At 41.0% G+C, this 13,035-nt stretch overlaps 1 long non-coding RNA gene across 1 annotated transcript in view; it reads right to left on the bottom strand.

The window, feature by feature from the left end:
* LOC130927748 (uncharacterized) overlaps positions 1 to 13,035 on the bottom strand; it is a 288,259-nt gene that overhangs the window by 26,142 nt on the left and 249,082 nt on the right. Inside the window, exon 4 of the long non-coding RNA XR_009066508.1 lies at positions 6,684 to 6,763. This is a non-coding gene — a long non-coding RNA (uncharacterized LOC130927748). The remainder of the gene's footprint in view (positions 1 to 6,683; positions 6,764 to 13,035) is intronic.

Here is a 13,035-nt window from a genome sequence, read left to right as displayed (position 1 = left end):
ACTTTATTTCGCACTTTCATTTGACACCGAAGTACCACATCTTATCCTTTATATCATTGCATCTTGTGAATGATACTAAAGTGTCCTTGAATGTTAAAAAGGGCCAATTCAGTCCAGTTTGAACAGATTAGTTATTCATCCATTGCCAAATATTGTCGAGCGGAGATGTTTTCCTTGAACTAAAGCGTGGAAATTAATGAAACCGATTTTATAGACGGGCATAATCTGAAAAAGAAGTGCCATCAAAAACTACTCGACAACAAAACAGCTATCTATTTGAATGTAAAACAGCTATTGAAGGTTGTCCGCGTCTTGGAGGACGCGACTGTTGGAGAGCGCCTCATTATTACAGGCGATGGCGTTCAAAGGCTCGCCTAACACCTCGCCACCTGAGGTTCTTCTCTTGGGTGGTTAATGTCAATCGCCTCGCCGTCTACGGAGGCAGACTTCTGAGGCGGGAGGCTCCCGTCCGTCTCCCGCCACGAGCTCATGCATTATTCTCAGGCAAATTCCGCTTCCATTTGAAGCGCGGGGAAGGAGCGCTTTGAAACGGCATGTCGACAGAACGCCGACGACCAAGCGGGGAATGACGGACAGCTGCGTATTGCGCTTAAGATCTGTGCTTTTTTTCGGCTAGCTAATAGCAGTTTTTAAGTGTAACGCTTGCAAGAAGAAGCTCAAAAGCTATTTATGCCACTGGATCAGGCGCGGAGCTTAAGTGGGGTACGGTGGCACCCGGGCCGGGGCGCCTCGGTCAAGTTAGCCCACCATCAGATGCAAATTTGTCGAAAAATCATGTCATTCGTTTGTGGTTTTAAAAAATTACATTTGTTCTACTAGGCTTTTATATATCTATATTAACAATCTTTTAAAGTTCAATCTCAGGTGTTTTCCTCCCTGCTGTTGCTTGCTGTTACAGTGGGGAGAACAAGTATTTGATACACTGCCGATTTTGCTGGTTTTCCCACTTGCAAGCCATGTAGAGGTCTGTAATTTGTATCATAAGTTCTCTTCAACTGTGAGGGATGGAATCTAACACAAAAATCCAGAAAATCACATTGCATAATTTTTAAATAATAAATTTGTATTTAACTGCATGAAATAAGTATTTGATACATTACCAACTAGTAAATATTTCGGCTCTTAGTTCTTTTTTAAGAACCCCTCCTGTTCTCCAGTCATTACCGGAAGTAACTGCACCTGTTTGAACTTGTTACCTGTATAAAAGACACCTGTTCACATGCTCAAACAAACAAACTCCAACCTCTCCACAATGGCCAAGACTAAAGAGCTGTGTAAGGACATCAGGGATAAAATAATAGACCTGAACAAGGCTGGAATGGGCTACAGGAAAATAAGCAAGCAGCTTGGTAAGAAGGTAACAACTGTTGGAGCGATTATTAGAAAATGGAAGAAGTTCAAGTTGACGGTCAATCTGCCTCGTTCTGGGGCTCCATGCAAGATCTCACCTCGTGGGGCATCACTGATCATGAGGAAGGTGAGGGATCAGCCCAGAACTACACGGCAGGTCATTGATCTGGTCAATGACCTGAAGAGAGCTGGAACCACAGTCTCGAAGAAAACCATCGGAAACACATTACGCCGTCATGGATTAAAATCCTACAGCGCACGCAAGGTCCCGCTGCTGAAGCCAGTGCATGTCCAGACACGTCTGAAGTTTGCCACTGACCATCTGGATGGAACAATGGGAGAAGGTCATGTGGTCGGATGAGACCAAAATTTAACTTTTTAGTCTAAACTCGGCTCGTCGTGTTTGGAGGAATAAGAAGGATGAGTACAACCCCAAGAACACCATCCCAACCATGAAACATGGAGGCTGAAACATTTTTTGGGGCTGCTTCTCTGCCAAGGGTACAGGACGACTGCACCGTATTGATGGGAGGATGGATGGGGCTATGTATCGCCAGATCTTGGCTGACAACCTCCTTCCTTCAGTGAGAGCCCTGAAGATGGTTCGTGGCTGGGTCTTCCAGCATGACAACAACCCAAAGCACACAGCCAAGGCAACTAAAGAGTGGCTCCGTAAGAAGCATCTTAAGGTCCTGGAGTGGCCTAGCCAGTCACCAGATCTGAACCCGATAGAAAATCTATGGAGGATGCTGAAAGTCCGTCTTGCCCGGCAGCAGCCCCGAAACCTGAAGGCTCTGGAGAAGATCTGCATGGAGGAGTGGGCCAAAATCCCTGCTGCAGTGTGTGCAAACTTGTCAAGGACTACAGGAAACGTTTGGTATCTGTAATAGCAAACAAAGGTTTCTGTACCAAATATTAAGTTCGATTTTTGTGATGTATCAGATACTTATTTCATGCAATTAAATGCAAATTTGTTATTTAAAAATCATACAACGTGATTTTCTGCTTTTTTGTTTTAGATTCCGTCCCTCACAGTTGAAGAGAACTTATGATACAAATTACAGACCTCTACATGCTTTGCAAGTGGGAAAACCAGCAAAATCGGCAGTGTATCAAACACTTGCTCTCCCCACTGTATCTTCACCTTCGTCAGTCTATTCTGTCTGCTTTTTTTGTATTTCCTCTGTGGATAAACCGTGCTGGTCTCTCATACAAAAATGGATCTGATTAGTTGGTCTATCAGCGAAATTGACAAGACTTTTTTCAACAAGACACAGTGCACCAGGAGAGCCGTCTTGCCACCTGGCACCTTCGCCACTGGTTACGTGAGAGATTCATGGGATCACTGGAAACCAGCGTGCCTTACTGTCCTGTCCGTGGAAGATATCGAGGATATTTGGCAGTTTGGCGTGACGGTTGTGGGGTTCCCTCTGCTTGTCTTAGGAGGTGCCCTGTCTTGGAAAGTTTCCAAGACGGCAGCTTTCAAGGAAATCAACGAATTGACCCCGGATTAAACGGTGCGATTCAAGGCATTGGAAGATTGCGTTGAGGCTCGGACCAAGAACTGGCTCCGTGGACTCACAGTTCGGTCCGAGGAAGGATGGAGAAAAGTGGATGTTATCTTGCTCCAGGTGGCGAAACTGTCGGGGCAGGTGACTGAACTGTCGAGGCAGACCGCGACTATTTGCAATGACTTAACACTAGGAGACCCATGGGTGTCCCTTTTTGGGACATCTTGGGATCTTCCCCAAGACTGTCCCACGGTGGGACAGAGTGTAGCCTTTGCCTGAGTCAGGCTACTTTCTCTACTCAGGAAGGTTTCGCCCAACCCCCTCAACCTTCCTGAGTCAGGCTACTTTCTGTTTACTTGCAAATTCAGCCATTAGCTGAGGAAGGGGTTGGGCGAAACCTTCCTGAGTCAGGCTACTTTCAGACACTGTTACTTCTTACTTGACACTAAACTGCTAAACTTCTGAGGATATTTTAATAATAGTATTTTAATAATTTTAATCTATTCGGATGTATTTGTTTGAATACCCTCTACATGTTAAAAAACATTTTTGGAAAGATTAATTAACAATTTACTGTGGATATACAGTACATTGATATACATAGATATTTAGAAATACTACAACTAAGCACACCAAGCAACAGTGGTAACAAGAAAAGCACCTCACATGAAATTGCTGGGGGAAAAAAACTATGCAAGATTAGTAAATACCACTCTTGGTTCAGAAACAAACTATCATTCAGGTTTCATACTGTACAGTGGTGTATATATTACATTTAATTTGAAACCAAATTAAATTAAACTGAACTAGTGCTCCACATCTATGTGCATGTGTTGTGGACCCTTCCGTTAGTTATAAGTGTTTGTTTTGTTTGCTTTGCTTAAATTAAATTAAACAAGCTTGATAAATCCAAATAATATTCTAACAGCTGATGACCAGTATTATCTACTCTCAATGTGTTTTTTTCCGTCAGAGAAGTAATAGGTAAAAAAAAAGATTAATCACGATAAAAAGTGCACTAATTCGGGGTGTAATAAATAAAAAATCGACACCACTAATTGTAATGTTAGTTCATTGTTCATTGTGTTTCTTCATTTGTAATGTTTGTTTTGTTTTTCAGTTTTGCAAAACGCATAAGTGTACTTAGTGCACTTTTTATCATCACTTTTGGTGATGTAACAACTGGCCGAACAAACACGTGCGTGAGTGTGAAGGGGTGTCCCAATTCGTAGGGTTGACGTTTCAAGCCCTACCCCTAATTGCTCCATTTGAAAGGGCCAAGGGGTAGGGAGAAAGGGTAGGGGTAGAAAAATAAAAATGGAATTGCGCCTTCCTCATGTGTCCCCCTGCGGTGCATCAGTAATGGCCCAACTTACAAAACAAAGGCTACACTCGGTCCCACAGTGGGACAGTCTTGAGGATGATCCCAGGATATCCCAAAAAGGCACATCATTGGTTAGGGAGTACCAAAACCCATGGGTCTTCTGGCGGGACCTGAGATCTCGCCTACGTCATGAGGAGCGCAAATTTGACTGAAGACCAACAGTATTGGGACATATTAAATTGCCTATTTGGTTTAATTTGATTATAATTTTACTTTCCTTTCCCGAACACCTTTACCCCTCCCTTCCCCTGGGGAGAGCCGCGCAGATGGCCCTATCTTTTGCCCTTGATGTCTCCCCAAGGCCGGTCGCAGGGCTCTGCGACTCTTATTTTGACTACAGACATGTACAAATACTGATACACTTGCGCATACACACACTCACACACAACCCCCCCCTTCAGTCCGCCACCGCCTTTTTCTGACCATCACCTATCCCCCCCCTTCCTCCAGCAACAACTGGTAGTTCCCCATTTTTTATCACAAAAAAAATCCCTGCACGTGACCTGTGCATCATGTCATACCCATGCTACTGTATGTTGTATGATATATGTGCGTCTACTTGTAACTTGCTCTGTAATTTCTGAAGAAGAGAGAGAAGTGGCGGCGCGGAACAAAGTCTGCAGCGGCCCGATGCTCACTCATCGTACGGAATTTTGTTGCATCTGTTGTCATCTTGTGAGAGCTGGTGTCAATGACAAATAAATCTCTGAATCTGAACTAGCCCTCCATTTATTGCACAATGGACCCGAAATGGTGCCAATCGTTTGTGCTACATTTGTACTACGTTTGTGCTGCTATTGTTTTTGAGATATCGAGATATTAATTTCGTGTGATGGCATACCGTACCAACTTTCACAATATTAGAGAGGTGTCCTAGCAACTAGCATAAACATAGCACAAATTAATGGCACCCGTTCGGGTTCATTTTGCAGTAAAATGGGGGGCTTCAGATATTAATTTCGAGTGATGACGTAAATCGTAGTGGCTGACGAAGTAGACCAACTCTTTCAATAACTGAGGGGTGCCCCAACAACTAGCGCAAACGTAGCACAAACAAATGGTCCCTGTTTGGGCCCATTTTGCTGTAAATGGGGGGCTGCGAGTCACGTCATCACTCAAAATTGATATCTCCAAAACGATAGCAGCACAAACGAAAATTTTTTTTCAGCACAAACGAGCACGAACAAATAAAATACCGTAATTTTCAGACTAAAAGACGCTACTTTTTTTCTTCATTTTGAATCCTGCGGCTTATAGTTCATTGCGGCTTATTTGTTAATGTACAGTGGGGCAAATAAGTATTTAGTCAACCACTAATTTTGCAAGTTCTCCCACTTGAAAATATTAGAGAGGCCTGTAATTGTCATCATGGGTAAACCTCAACCATGAGAGCAGAATGTGAAAAAAAAAAAAAAAAAAAAACAGAAAATCACATTGTTTGATAGAATTTATTTGCAAATCATGGTGGAAAATAAGTATTTGGTCAATACCAAAATTTCATCTCAATACTTTGTTGGCAATAACGGAGGACAAACATTTTCTGTAACTCTTCACAAGCTTTTCACACACTGTTGCTGGTATTTTGACCCATTCCTCCATGCAGATCTCTTCCAGAGCAGTGATGTTTTGGGGCTGTCGTTGGACAACACAGACTGAGTTTTGTCGCCCTCTACTGGCGCTTGGGTGCGACTGATTTTATGGGTTCAGCACCATGAGAATTGTGTAATTATTGACATCAACAATGGCGAGCAACTAGTTTATTTTTTGATTGAAAATTTTACAAATTTTAATAAAACAAAAACATTAAGAGGGGTTTTAATATACAATTTCTATAACTTGTACTAACATTTATCTTTTAAGAGCTACTGAAAGTCTATCCATGGATCGCTTTAACAAAATGTTAATGTTTACGCCATCTTGTTGATTTATTGTAATATTAAACAAATACAGTACTTATGTACAGTATGTTGAATGTATATATCCGTCTTGTGACTTATCCTACCATTCCAACAATAATTTACAGAAAAATATGGCATATTTTATAGATGTTTGAATTGCGATTAATTACAATTTTTAAGCTGTGATGAAATCGAGTAAAAAAAATTTAATTGTTTGACAGCCCTAATGAAAACCTATAAATGTAAACACTGTTTTTTTCATCTGTGTGATTTTGACAAAGATTAGATTACATTTAATGGTGAATTTATGCAGAAATGTGAGAAATTACAAAAGGTTTAGATACTTTTCATACCACTGTACATTCTTACAGTTATATCTAAAAACTAGTATTGTCAAGGTTTACGGATACAATGTTACAGTTAGGATGATTCGATCTACGGCTACGCCCGTTTTGCTTTGAAGACTAGCGTCTACAAACGACTATTCAAAGAAGGGATTAAAATAATACTTTGACTCACCTTCCATCCATTTTCTACGTAGCTGACCTTCATGACATTGGCGCGATAGCAGGGTACATCTCAGACTGGAAGTTACGCATCTGAAAAAGAAAAGAATCTTAAACAAGAAATAAAACAATGATCCCAGTTGGATACAATAAAATAAATCCTTTGACAGTCACGGTGGTTTTTAAAAGCACAGCTGCGTCTGTGTTTTAGCACCCACGCGTCAAATTAACCGCCTGATAAAAGTGTGATAGACTATGAACCACCTGTCATTTATGAACAAATAACAAATTGTCTTTGCTAGCGAGAGTTTTGTCATTAGCAGACATCTTGTGTGTCTTCTCCAAAGTTGAGCTTTGTTTTCAGGGAGGCAAAGCGCCTGACCCGATCACCGCGACCCGCCGGATGGTCTACCTCTGCGGCGCTTGGCGGGATACTCGGTCCCTGCAGCAGCTGTGTTCCAATTAGAGAGCCCTGACTTGCGTGCCCCCGTATTAGCATTCCATTTAGGCTCGCCGTACCCCTTGACGGGTCTCCGCGGCGAGGTGGTCCACCGCAAACTGTCACCAGAGGCCCCTCGGCTAAGACTGCCCGCTAGCCACGCTAATTGACTCTTGATCCGCCCGTGGCGCGCAGGTAAGCGGAATATCATCTTCACTTTATAGGTAAGCGCCCACTTTTTACCGCATTAAATCAGTCTAGACGCGGGGTCCGTTTAATAGACACCCCAGAGGACGTGGCGGAGCTTTCTATTTCATATCGCTTAAAAGGAGAGTCGGATCAGGAAAAAAAAAAGTTTCAGCATACTTTTGTAAGAGTAACTCGCGCTCGTGGCTTTCGTCAGTCTGAACGTTAAAAGGTGATGTGCTGCTGACTTTGCCTAAGGAACAGTTTCCTTAAAAAGCTGCGTGCTGGCCGTCAGGTTTGCGAGAGGCCAGACAATGGAAGTAGCTGGAGGGGAGAAAACATTTCGGAATGAGTCATCCATGCGAAGACGCAGGTGGTATGAAGGACATAAGAGACGTAGGGTACCATTTGAAATGACAATGAATAGTTTTGAAAGAGAAGTGTATTCCACTTAAAGACTGTCGAGCGTGTGAAAGAATCCATGCACAGTGGTATGAAGAAATATCTGAAGCTTTTGGAATTGCTCACATTTCTGCATAAAATCACCATCAAATCTGATCTGATCTTTGTCAAAATCACACAGATGTAAAAACGGTGTCTGCTTTAACTAAAACCACCCAAACATTCATAGGTTTTCATATCTTAATGGGGATAACATGCAAACAATGACAGAAGGAAAATAAGTAAGTGAACCTTCTGCCTAAGGCAGGGGTGTCCAAACTTTTTGCAAAGGGGGCCAGATTTGGCGTGGTAAAAATGTGGGAGGCCGACCTTGGCTGACATCCTTTACGTAGAACAATATATTTAAGCAAATATTAGCAAGCCATTTAGTCTGTCACATTTGCTTTATTATATTTTTCATGAATAATTTTAACAATCTCGCAACTAGCCTTTGCGGTGTTCTCTTTTGACTCTCGGGCTCTTGCGAAATACTACTGCGGTAAAATTAAACTAGCTTCAAGTTGCTTCAATTTCTTGTTGCGTATCTTCCCTGTAATCTTGTCGTATATGTCAGCGTGGCTTGTTTGGTAATATCGCCTCGTTGAAATCTTTAAAAACAGCGACTGTCTCTTTGCAAATGAGGCAAGACACAGTTGTTGCGTATTTTAGTGAAGAAATAGTCCAATTTCCATCTATCCTTGAAGCGTCGGCCATCACAGTCAACTTTTTTTTTTTGTTGATTGTCGCCATTTTAGAAAATTGGAAGTAGAGAGTCACACGGAGTAATGTTGCTTAGCCCTTAAATACCTGCAACATGAAGCAATTATCAGAGAATCCCAAAATTTGAAAAATAAGGTCCTAATGAAACCTTTTTTTCAAATTTATGAAAAGAAAAGTCAAAATGAATATGTGTAATAAGCGCTCTAATGTCTATAACCCATGGTAAATCATGTTTTTTTTCTCATGGAACCTGCAGATGCATGTATTGACTTGCATCCATATATATATATATATATATATATATATATATATATTTTTTTTTTTTTTTTTTTTTTTCAAAAAGAAATGTAAAAATTCTAAATTAGTCTGAAAATCATGAAATTTTAGGTGTATCAAATGTGATACATTTGGCTATAAAGGGTTAAAGTGCTGCTGCCTTTTAGTGGGTAAATGAGGAGCAGCATTTCATGTGTAAGCTACTTCATATGCTGGTTGCAGTACTGCTGACCAATTTATTAAGTCTGTGTGTGGGCCAGATGTTGATTTTATGACAGAGGCTGGGGGCCGGATGAAATTTGACCATTTGGCCCCCGGGCCGGACTTTGGGCATGACTGGCCTAAGGAGAAGTAGGAGTAGTAATTGATGATTTATTAACATGGAAGGCACATGTAAGCCATCTGAAAAATAAACTAGCCAGACGCATTTCTATTCTCTCTAAGAGTCCCCAATGTGCTAGATGAGAAGGCTCTCCAAACACTCTACAGTGCATTGATTTTGCCGTATCTCAACTATTGTGCAGAAATTTGGGGGCACACATACAAAGTCCACCTTCATCCTCTACTGATCCTTCTAAAGAAAGTGATTAGGATCATCCACAAAGCACCATATAAAGCACAAACAAATGAGCTCTGCATCAAATCTAAGTTTTTAAAATTTTATGATTTGATACACTTCAAAACTGTTCAGATGATGTACAAGGCCCATTCAAGTTGTCTTCCGTCCAACTTACAAATTCGCTTCCAAGCGAGGGAATCGAATTATAATTTGAGAGGGAACAATGCGTTTACCTATGGCCATGTTAGAACTACCGTAAGATCATTTTCGATTACCAACATAGGCGCCCGTCTCTGGAATGCTCTTGACCCTGCACTGACCAACATGGGGTCCCTAGCAGCGTGTAAAAGAAAATATAAGGACAGTATTCTTAGTCGCTACCGTGACTGACCTCCAGTATTGAAAAAAACAGCTGCACGAGAGTCAAATAAAGGCGTTCTGCCAGACAAACAGACACCACATAGTGTTCCCATAACAAAAAATGGAGGAATTTCAGAGGCTAAAGATAAGGTAGTCATAACATGTCCTAATAATCAGCTCCGTTGCAAAGACAGAACATTCCAATTGCTGCATTCCGAATGCTGAAGAGCTTTAATTAAATCTGCAACAATTGTGTACAGTGGAGCTGCTAAACTGGTCACTAAGTACACTGGACAGGATTTCTCAACAATGCGACCTACATCGAGCCAACGCCCATGTCCGGCCAACACTTTTCACGTCTGGATTAATGAGCAAACAGATGACTGACAGCTTTACCCGAGTGTTACGTCGAATCAATAACTTTTGGGAAGAAAATTCATGTAAAAAAAAACACACACAAAAACTGTACATGTACCAAAATGTGAAATGCCTACTCTATCATGTAATGATGTGCGTCCTTGGTCGAATGGGGACGTGATTTATTTAAACCCAGGCTTCTCCCGTCAGCCCTTGTCTTTTCTTCAGTTTTCTTCGAGTTAATCTTATCACAATGCTATCTTGTAACTGTCAATGATACCGATGATGATAACAATAAACAACAACTTAAAGGGATCCTCGTTCTTAAAGACATGTAGGCTCTAATAATCCACAATTGTTCTCTTGTACTAAAATATGTTGTTAGAAACACATAAAATGTTAAATCAATGGCAATATTTTATAACTTTAGTACATATTTTGACCGATCATTGGCGCCATGTTTTGCGGGCTCGGAGTGATGATGTAATTGGGACGTTTCCAATGGCGTACCCCACGCAGGCTATTTTTAGACCGTGACGTCGCATCGTAAAGCGGAAGTAAAGCCAAAGTGGGACATTATAGACCCGCCCTCACATAGACCCAACGTAATTAGTGCTACTTTTCTCCGGTAATCTTTCAAAAACAAACATGCCGATCATGCATTGCTTTTGGGGAACTTGTAGAAACGTCTCTAGACATTACGACACATGAAGGATGCTTTCTTCATACGTTTCCGGAAACCCAAAACTCGGGAGGAAAAAATGTGAAGACTGAATCAACTTGTGCGGACTTTAACACCAGCTCGGCGAATCCATTCACATTTCATATGCAGTAAACATTATGTTGGGTTGGCATGGTCTTTCAGAGGACAAAGAGGGAAGCCATTTTTATATTTTTAACTTATTTTTTTAGCGTAACGTTGTGCCGTACTGCTCCTGTCTGACAATGAATGACCTGAAAGAAATTACATTGGTATCTGAATGCCACTGTTACCGTTTCTGTTATATATATATATATAAAAACAACTTTAGTAAGGGGGAAGTGTAAATAAATTATAGGATTAAGATGCGTTATCAATGAAAAAGCATTTGCGATCGGTACACAAAGCTAACTAAATTACCCCCAAGAACGGTAAGAGACGTAGGACAACCAGAGGATATATAAGAAAGACAGGGCTGATGGTAAAGGATAGCTTGTTGAAACAGGAGAATGTCATTGTCAGTCGCGTCGATACAAAAGCTAAAGCTATGCTTAGGTCGGCTCGTTTTTTTTAGTCTTTTTCAGCCTTCGACACTAAAGTCATCTCTTTAACTGAACATTTTTATGTTCTTCCACATCTTTGCCAGTCAATTTGGCACCAGGCACATCATTTTCGGAGAGAATGGTTAGGTTTAGCTCTGTAAACATCTTCTTCGTACACGATTTCCATTCATTTCCTATTAGGGACAAACGGTGGCTTGTCCCTACTTAGCAACAGTTAGCTAATGTCATGAATATTAATGAGCGGAAGTGACGTGTTGCTTGCGGTACGCCATTCTGTACAACAATTGTGTATTGCTGCCTAAACTCGCCAAGTAAAATGCCACGATGTGCTGCTTTTGGATGCAATTTCCAGTCAAATGGAAACAAGGTGAGTGATGTGAGTCTCCACAGATTTTCTTTTGACAAGAAGAGGAAAAAGGTTTGGGAAAATGCCTGTAGACTGACAAAACTTTCCAAAGACCCAAGGCTTTGTTCTAGCCATTTTTCTCCTACCACGTTCGAGGCTTTTAGTCGACGACAACTTCTGAAAGAGCTCACCAGAGCGGCTGGATATAAGCGGAGACTAAAATCAAATGCCGTTCCAACTATTTTCTGTCAGGGAAAACGCGGGCAGGTGGTGTGGACCCAAATGCAGGGAAACAAAAGGCAGCCAGGGAGGTGGTGGTGGTGATCTCAAAAAATGTTTTAATTATAACTAACGAAACACAAAGTACAACCAAATAGTGATGGGTCCGTGAGACCTCATGAAGCGTGTCGACACAGTGACACACTGTGTTGACACAGTGTGGATACTGTGTCGTTGAATACTGACACCTGCTGGACATAAAAAATCCCTACAGGCAACCCACTTGACAGACTGACACTGAATTGATAACATAGCATGTAAAATCAAATCAATTAAGTCTTTGCATTAATATTGCATTATTCCATATCTTTAAATTATGTGAACATATATTATAATTTAAAAATGTAAGTAATAATGAATGGGTGAATGAGGATGCTTGTGGATTTTTATTCTGATTTTAAAAAAAATTTTTAATCAAAAACAGTTTTTTTAATGTTTAAAATTTAGTTGGTACCTATTTTTTTTTTTTTTTTCCAAACAAGCAATTTCACCTGCTGTTGATAACACACACTCGCATGGAACCAACGATGCCAGCATGCACAGTAATTTCTCAGCCAATTGAAAAAAGTTTGGATAAGATGTCCATTGGCTCCTCCTCCAGTATTGAAGAAAATCTGCACTGCGTGCCATGTTCGGCTCAGCCGTGCATCAATGCACTTTTGCAATTTCATCTACAGTTGCATTGCCTCCTTGACTCCCCACTTCGTCATTTAAGTGCTACCATAGCCCATCAGAAAAAGAAGTGGACAATGAAAAAATTATAGCTTAATTATCGATTTCTAATAAATTACCAAAAAAGCTACTGTGAGTAAATAAAGGAATGGCTCTATACCTGTGTTTATCTTGGGATTATCAGAAACTTCATTCTCATGCTTGGCCCAATAATGCTTCAACATTGAGGAGGTGGCTACTGTTTGTATATGACAGGTTGAAAGTACAAATAAGACATTTCACCTGAAAAAAAATAACTTTAACAACACAACCACTTCACTTGTTGCCGCGCCGTGCGATGCGATCCGTTCAACCCGTTCAGACCAGGATTCGTACCCATGACGCATAAAAGACAAGAGGAGAGCACTCTTACCACTAAGCCAGCTGGTCCAATATTAAAGACAACGTGAAAAGGGATATTTTCACGC

The sequence above is a fragment of the Corythoichthys intestinalis genome, chromosome 13 (genome assembly GCF_030265065.1).
Source record: "Corythoichthys intestinalis isolate RoL2023-P3 chromosome 13, ASM3026506v1, whole genome shotgun sequence".
NCBI lineage: Eukaryota > Metazoa > Chordata > Actinopteri > Syngnathiformes > Syngnathidae > Corythoichthys > Corythoichthys intestinalis.
The sequence above is the reverse complement of the archived record's forward strand: the minus strand, read 5'-3'. Positions and strand labels throughout refer to the sequence as shown.